This window comes from Triticum aestivum, chromosome 2B (genome assembly GCF_018294505.1).
Source record: "Triticum aestivum cultivar Chinese Spring chromosome 2B, IWGSC CS RefSeq v2.1, whole genome shotgun sequence".
Lineage (NCBI taxonomy): Eukaryota > Viridiplantae > Streptophyta > Magnoliopsida > Poales > Poaceae > Triticum > Triticum aestivum.
This window is the reverse complement of record NC_057798.1, coordinates 60,762,189-60,771,259: the sequence shown is the minus strand read 5'-3', so window position 1 is coordinate 60,771,259 and position 9,071 is coordinate 60,762,189. Positions and strand designations below refer to the sequence as shown.

At 51.7% G+C, this 9,071-nt stretch overlaps 1 pseudogene; it reads right to left on the bottom strand.

The window, feature by feature from the left end:
- Positions 1 to 6,052: 6,052 nt before the first annotated feature.
- On the bottom strand, positions 6,053 to 7,650 carry LOC123040429 (desmethyl-deoxy-podophyllotoxin synthase-like; annotated as a pseudogene).
- Positions 7,651 to 9,071: the final 1,421 nt, after the last annotated feature.

Here is a 9,071-nt window from a genome sequence, read left to right as displayed (position 1 = left end):
AGGTCACCCATAAGTTGCCAGGATCGGGCGGGTCACTTAGTGTGTCGTCCAGTCAGGGCCGGTCATCAGTAAGTCACCAAGTCCGGCTGGGTTATACATCCAGCCGGGTCATACCGCGGGGTATATCCCCGACACCTATACTTGTGGGTCATCAATGGCCATGGCGGACGGCGATTCTCGGCCACGGCGAAATACCTAACGAGGAGGAGAAGTGGATCTGGGAGGGGGCGTCGAGGAGGAGTGAGGCTATGGGGGTAGGGGAGGCAAGGCGTCACCCTTATCCATTCCCCTTCGATGCCGGCGTGGTGGTCGGGCGGGAGCCCGGCTCTGTAGCGATGGGCTCGGGGAACAGGAGAAGACAACCGTGCGGGGACTGGACCACTGGGCCGGTTCGGTGGCAAGGCCCGGGGGGTAGGGGGAATCCCCCTTTTCATCGCCCTTTTGGTTTTTAATGTATGCTAATCCGTTTCTCCTTTTTAACACCGTTTTTTATTTATTCTTATATCAACTAAATGGATTTTGTTAATTGTGAAACTATGCACACAATTCGAGCACAATATTTTTAGCTGGCACAAAAAGTTTGGGGCCAAAAGTAAATACATAAAATTAGGTTTATATTTAATTGGTTATTTTAACTACTGTTGGACCTCTTATTAATTTGACAAGATTTAATTTTTGGGTCAAATAATGTTGGGCTCAACATGTCAAGATCAGTGGAATTTATAGAATATGGTGAGCATTTTAGTTTTACTGTTTGATGAAATAATTTATTTGACTTTAATTTAAATTTGAATTGGGCTTTGATTTTTATCAAGTGGCAGTTTGGCTTAGCAAGCCTGATGACATGGCATAATCTTCCCACTTCTGAAATTTCATTGTTAAATGATTGGGGAATATATCACACTATCCATTAGTTCAGTCAAGCTCACCACAAGTCCACACATTATTACCAATTGAGCAAGTCTTATTGGCGGGAAGAATAGGCTATGTGTGTGTGTCTGTGTGTTAGAGAGAGAGAGAGGGGGAGAGAGTGAGGAAGAGGGAGGGGGGAGAGTGTGTGTGTGAGGATTTGATGGTAAAAAAGGTTGTCAATGTCGTAATATTAAACTCTTAAAGTTAATGTGGCTCCGTTGCAACACACGGGCGTTCTTCTAGTGGTTAGTAATAAGGAGGAGATGCTGCCATGGGATAGCATGGGAGGGCAGGGGAGAAATAGAGACCGGGTTATGACCCGAAACTAGGAGCAAAATTTTAAGGAAGAACGACTATAGAAGTCGGACACAACATTCTCGTGCCAATGGGTGACAACCGTCCACCCTAGAACTCGACATGAAGACTACACATCGACTACACACCTACTCGGCCTGTTTCTAACGCAGTCGAAGTGAACCTTCATCAAACCAGCCCTAAACCAAAACTCCCCCTCAGACCTAATCCGAGTGAGAATAGATTGCACGGATCAAGGGAGGACAGAAAGTTGGTTATTTGTACCTTGGTTTCTTGGCAACACCTCAATGCATGCATCAAAGATCTCATAAGGGTTGAGAGCATCACATCACATGACATGAGTAGAGGAATGGTTGAATTAATTGGTCATGACGAAGCAGAAAACATGAGGATGTATGCATGTGTAATCCAAGCATGTGTGCGAACCAATATGTGATTGGATGGTTAATTAGGTGGACAGTGGTATCTCCAGCCCACCAGAGTTTAAGTCATGGTGATCACATTTATCCTGGATTTATTTCAGGATTTCCAGCGATACACGTTCAGTGGAAGGGTCGACTATGGTGCCTTCGTAAAATGTCAAGATGATATGTCGTTTCAATCTTTCGGAGGTGCTCAAAGGACAGGGTATGTGTGTGTGCGTTTATAGAGGTGAATGCATGCGAGTATCCATGATATTCAAAAAAAAATCCAAGCATGCGTTAAGCATCTTATTACTTTGGGAAACATTTACCATCACCCGGCAGAACACAGCAGCCGCGTCCACCACCTTCCCTGCACGCGTCCAAGTGAGGGCCCACATACCATCATTCATTGAACTCGCTTCTGTAACATGAGCTATGCTTCTGAAACATAAACGATGTTGCAATGCTCTACTACGGATCTATGTTTTCAACAAAACTTCTCATTCAAAAAAATTATGCAGCAAGACTTCAGTTGTAAAAAAAATGCAACAAAACTGATGTTGCAAAAGAATTCTGCAGCAAGACATGTGTTGCAGTAGTGGGGACGTGTTCGGCCGCTTGATGCGGTACATCTAACGGCTCGCGACGACCAACCGGCACACGTAGCACACCCCTCTTACTTTGGACTTAATTCTGATGGTAGGAGTACTCAATCGTGTTGACTTGGGATATTGCATGAGGTTTTGACTGTTCGTGTAGGACACGAACAACACCGCGGGGCCGAGTACCAAACGCTCCCGTAAAGCATGGAAAAAATCCCCTGATATTGGTAGTACCATGGTCGATTCCTCCGCACCAAGTGCAAGCAAACGGCATGCCATGGCGCCGGCCGGATGCACCTCCTCTTGTCCCTACATCCACACCGACCTCATCGTGGCCATTGCCGCCACCGGCCGCTTGTCTCTAAGAGACTACGCCTCCCTCCGCGCCGTCTGCACCGAGTGGCGCTCCGCCCTCGCGCCGCTGTCGCCGTACCCCTGCCTTCTCTCCCTCCTCCCCGACGGCGACGCCGGCCACAGCGCCTCCGTCTTCTCGCTCCCGATGCGGCGCTCCTTCCACCTCCACACGGGGTCTTCCTTGCTCGACCGCCAACACAAGGCGAAGATGTCCTCCCATCCCCAGTCCGTGCGCGCTCTGCCCTCATCTGCGGTGACCACGGCCGATCCAGCCCGGGCTGGAGCGCCGCCGGTCCGCTCCCGGAAATCCATCCAAACGGCGGCTCGGTCAGGGACCGGACCGGACCGGACCATGTCCACCGCCGACGACCACGAACCGCGCATCCACGGCCGCGCCCGCCTCGTCGGCTCTGGCAACGGCTGCTTCGCCATCGCTGTCGATCAGCAGGACACGGCCTTCTCAAGATGGACGAGGCGGATCTTCCTCCTCGACCCCCGCGCCGGCAAGGAGGTCGACCTTGTCTCTCCGACCGAGAAAGATGACACCGTGCGCAAGATCGTGTTCGCGCCCCGGGGCAACGACTACTGGACCGTCGCGGCCCTGTACAAGAAGAGCACCAAGGTAGCCCACATGGACGGGAAGCTGGACAAGAAGTGGACGCTCGTCGCCGAAAACATGGAGCAGATCGCCGACCTAGCCTTGTACAACGCCGATGATGGCAAGCTCTACTGCGGCTGCCTCAGCACAACCGGAGCCCTGCACGTGTTCCGCATCATCGCCAACGGCGGCCAAGGATACAAGCTGGAGCCGCCCGTGTGGAAAATCGACGACGCCTTCATGCCGCCCTACGACCGCATCTCCCTACTCACCTCCACCAAGCAACTCTTCATCTGCCACGGCACCATGTACCAGGTGTGGCGGAACAATAGCAGCGCCGTCAAACTCGGAGTCGGCAGTTACCGGATGTACGCGGACGAGATCTTCCTACTGAGGTGCGAGTACGCCCGGCAACGCTGGGACGTGGTCAAGGATCTGGGAGGCTGCTCCCTGTTCATCAGCAACGACGGCAGCCCGGTGGTGGTGCAACCCGCCGCCTTCCCAGAGGTGAGACCCGATTGCGTGTATTGGATCAACTGGCCGTCATATGTTCCCATGGTGTGTGATATAGCCACCGGGGCCTCCAAGCCCTGGGTGCTTCCTCTTCCTTATGGTGCGTGCTACAAAGGTGACTGCTGGTACTTTGGTGATGACCATCCATGATCACCTATCTATCAGGAGACCGACGGTTGTGACCGAGTAGTTTAAATATGTATACAACACTAATAGAATATCAGCCCTCCCAAAATTAACGTCGAAGGTTTTGCTAATCTCCTTTGGTTGCTTATAAGAATGTCCTGTTTCTTGGCTTTTCAAGATAAACTTATTAGCTTGATATGTGCTTAACCAAAGGAAATTTTAGACTTCTTTTGAGTTATTTCTGTTTCTCTTGTCACTCGCAAATTGATTTTGGACAGCTCATCCGCGGATGACGCTTGCTCGGATTCATGTGTCATGCCTAGAAGATCCTAATTTAAGTTGCGGAGGCCGTTGATGCTTCCTGTTAGTTTTTCTAACCCTCCATTCCTAAATATTTGTCTTTCTAAAGATTTCAACAAGTGACTACATACGGAGCAAAATGAGTGAATCTACATTCTAAAATATGTCTATATACATCCGTATGTAGAAACCATTTGAAATCTCTAAAAAGACAAATATTTAGGAACGGAGGGAGTACAATACAATTTATTTCACTTTATATAATGTAGTCGTTTTAAGATATTCTCACTTTTGATGAGATTGCCTAAGCACCGCCACTTGCCAACCGAAACCCTAAAAACGCTTCAGGGCTACATGCCACCCGCCGGCCCCTCAAATAATTAATAATGGGAGATAACCATACATGTGTTGGAGATTAATTTGCATGCACGCGAATCTCCAGTTTTTTTTAGATAGCTTACCACATATGACATGTGGTCACGCGAATCTCCAGTTGAATGGATGGCTCCCACATGCACGGGACCTCCTGTCCACAGGAGAATCGCTTTTCTCGTACAAAGAGATGTCTTCCCTTTGATGGTCTAGTGTAGAAGTGAGGAGTATTGTAATGATCTATCGTAGTATTGTTTAATTATCTAGTGTGGTGTCGTTTTTACGTGTTGAGGCAAATTTTAGCATGTTCCCTCTTACCTTCTTACCTCTCATGTGACAAGAGGGGCTAAGAGGGAGCATGTTAAAATTACACTAATGTTGAACATTTAATAGTAAAGTCTGAATTTTTGAATATGCAATTATGCAGTGAATCATGTTCATGTTTGAATATTTGCGCAGCAATTGCACATAATCTGTTTCGGAAGAAAATATTCTGGTGTCTAAAATTCTTCCCTCCTGCACTACTAGACTGTTCTGCACTAGTGTCTGATGAAAAGATTGGGATGCATATCATCTTCTAGCAATTTTTCCCTGTCATGCTACATCATTAGGCCTAGATATTAGTTATGCGTGCGTGAGGTAGGGGTCACTGTCGCCCAGGGGTTTTTTGCTATCGAATAGATGATCTCTACCAAGTGGGTGGAATTTACGGTTACTGTATGAAAAACACCACACAATTATGGCTTAAAAATTTGCAAACGAATTTTCAGTTCAATTTTTCTATGTTGATATAGATAGTTATTGAACTCATAACCATCAATTACTTTGATACATTCATGTGCATCACCCTACAAATAAACAAACAAATGAACTCATAACATGTATTTTTTGATACATTCCTATGTATATTCAAGAAATAAACAATGTTGGTTCCATACACAAACCCTCGATGTGTTGACATGGAAGGAACATACTTGCTACTATACTATGAATAGTTCTCAGGCATGATTAGAGATGTTATTATATTAAACTATATATCTAATGTTTAAATTCAAATTTTTAAAACAAAGTTCTTTTTGCTCCATATCTGCTTTAACCATCAGGTGGCGAGAAGGGTGGTTACCGTACGGTAAGCTAATTTACTGCCTGGTAACCAAAACCTTGCTTTTGCCTCGTTTACCAAATACCAGGCTAGTCTGAAGAGAGCATATGGCAAATAATATGAGGATTCATGCTAGAGACACTTACGATTGCAGAATTGTGTTTAGAAAGGTAGTTTCCCCACTCAGTACAGTTTGGAAAATTTAGAAGCTCGTAGAATCAAACAAAGAGAATCAGATTGGTGATGGGAAATCACATATTTGCTAATCAATGCTGATAATATTATTGATTTTTTTAATAAATCATAAGAACAACATAATACACGCATTACTCTACTTGACACACTTTGTAACAAAATGTACATAAATGTTGTGCACATAATTGCAAGATGCAACAGCATTGTTCGATCCTGCCAATCAAGTTGATCAGATACACTGTGCGGTTGAAGCAGTGTGCTAATTAAGCAGCACGAAGACTTTGGCTTGTAGGTACAGGTCGTTCATCCGGCTGATGGTGATGCCCATCTCCTCTTCCATGTCCAACTCCCCTCCGGCAGGAAGCTCCCAGTCGAAGTGGTAGAGAAGGGCAGCAAGGGTGAGCTCCATGCTAGAATGCGCGAACATCATCCCGGGACAGATCCTCCTGCCTGCCCCGAACGGTGTGTACTCGAAGTTGGTTCCCTTGAAGTCTACTTCGCCGGACTCGAACCGCTCTGGCCTGAACTCCTCCGCGGCGTCCCAGTGATTGGGGTCTCTGCAGACCACCCACGCGTTCACGAACACGGTGGTGCTCGTCGGCACATCATACCCGAGGACCTTGCACGCCTCGGTGGGCTCGCGCGGCAACATCAGTGGCCCCGGCGGGTGCAGCCTCAACGTCTCCTTGATGATCAGTCTCATGTACTTGAGATCGGCCAGGTCATCCTCGGTCACACTTGGCTTTCCTTGTAGGCTGTCACGTACCCTCTGCTTGTGCTTTTGCCATGGCCCTTGGGTTCCTCATCAACTCCGATAGGGCCTAGATGAGCGTCGTTGCCGACGTCTCGCTCCCAGTAGTAAACAAGTCCTACAGATTAAAACAGGAGGTCATTTAATTAATTAGTGAATGAAAACAAATTAATTAGCCCGCCGGCAGCTTACCACTAATAGACTTTTGATGTCTCCCATGGTAAAAGGCACGTCGTGGCCACCTTCCTTCTGTATCCTCAGGAGCACGTTCGATAGGTCCTCCTGCTCCTCCTCCTTGCCGTTGCCGTTGGACGCTGTGGCGGCGGCCTTCACCTCCTGGTGTTGCTTGATGGCGCACTCAATGAGCTCGAAGCTCTTGGTGTGATTCTCCCATGCCCGTGGGGCGGAGCCGCTGACGAAGCCGACGAGCTGGAATGAGGGGAAGAGGTCGCCGAGGTTAAACCCAGAGAGGATCCTGACCCCCTGCTGGAGCACCATCAGGAACTCTTCCCGCCTGCTGAACCTGTCCCCGATCAAGGCGCGCACGGTCATGTCCGCAATGAGCACGGCGAGCCGTTTGCTGACGTTGACGGGCTCGCCAGCACCCGCTGTGGTGGCGGCGACGAGGCGCCTCACCTCCTCCCCCCGGACGTGCCGAAACGTTTTTACCCGGCGGGCGCTGAGCAGCTCCATGATGCAGATCTTGCGGAGCTGGCGCCAGTGTGCGCCGTAGGCGCGAACGCTAGCCCGGCCCCGTCAGACATGAGGATCTTGATGGTCGGGCTCCATGGCCGCGTCACGAACGTGAGGTCCTGCGTCTTCATGACCTCACGCGTGGCCTCGGCAGACGAAGCCACCACCACGGGCATCTCGCCGAGCTTCAGGTACACCAGCGGCGCGTCTCCCAGCCGGCGCGCGATGTCCGCGAAGGCGCGGTGGACCAGCGCCTTGCTGGCGAGGTGGTGCAGGCTGCCGATGACCGGCAGCCGCCACGGGCCAGGCGGCAGCTGCTGTCCAGTGCCGTGGCTGCGCTTCCGGATGAGCTTGTGGAGCAGGAGAGGCAGGAGGAGAGCCAAGACCAGATAAATTGCTTGCTCCATTTCCATGGCTGCCTGTTATTTTCTTGAGCTCACTCGAGAGAAGAGTGGGGGATCAACTGCACTATATGTACGCATGCGGCACGGACCAAATTTAAAGTCATCGAGTACGCGAGGATATAGTATAAACTGGCGTCGATTGCTATGCGAGCCGACTATTTGCAGGGCATGTTTGGTTGTCGCCCGGAACGAACCGCCCGATGCGCCAACGATTCATACTGGTCCTACTAGGAAGTGTCCCTGCACATGCATTTAGCATTTCGCATGTTCGCAAGGGAGCGGGATATTCCCTACACGATCCGAAAAAGGGTTTCCCCCCGCTTTAGATTATAAAGCAACCAACATCCACAACCAAGCCATCGATACAAACGCACACCACACACACCCAAGACGAGAACAAGGATGCCAGGCACCGACACACACCCTCAACGACTACCACGCACCCATAGGATGCCCGATGAACCGGGAAGAAGTGTGACGGACCACGCCGGACCGAGGGCTCCAAGACGATGCCTCCAAGAAGGGGTACGACCACGGAATGTCGCCACCGTCCGATCCGAAGATCAAGCTTTCACCCGGAGCTAGAAGGAAGGAGAAGGAGCACCACGACGAAGCCTACAGGGAGGAACACGACGTCCGCGGACGCCATCATCGTCGGCCAGAGCGCGTACTGGGCAAGTGATGTACTCCGGTGCTTCAACTCTTCCGTCGCCTCCCCGGTCCGACAGCCACCCGCAGCTAAGCCACCCGAGCGGCCATAGATGCCCGCCCGCATCCGAGCCGCGCAGTCCGTCCACGACCGCCGCGTCTCCCACCGCCAGGGCCGCCGCCCTGCCACCAGACCACCGCGAGAACTCCCAAAGGACACGACTTTGACCAGATCCACGCCCCCAACCGCCTCCTGGAGTCGCCGGCGGGCGCTGCCTCGAGACGAACCGCGACATGACGCTGCCCGGGGGAAGGGGGAGGTGGGGGAACGGCCAATGGCCAAAGACGCTCATCCCCCAACCAGCCTCCCCCCCGAAACCACCTGTTTCGCCCCCTAAGCCGAAGGGCCGGACCCGCCGGAGAGCAGCCACCGCCACTCGATGTCGAGGAAGACGGATGAGATGGCAGATATGCCGCCGCCGCAGCCATGGGAGGCCATCAGGGAGGTCTTCCCGCGCCGAGCTCCGCCGTCCAGCCGCAAGGGCCCGACTGGACGGGGGCGCCCACCACCACCGCTGCCGCGCCGCCCCTCCACCAGAGAGCCGCGGCGAGAGGGGCCGCCCGCGACCCGGTCGCACACGACCCGCAGCGCCAGGGGAGGCTCGCCGGAGCTGCCGAGAAGCAACCGCCGCCGGAACCCGCACGCCGGCCTGCACCACCACGCGCCTTGCCGCCCATCACGCAGCCGCCACGCCACCGTCGTCGGCCCCCGCCGGAGCGCC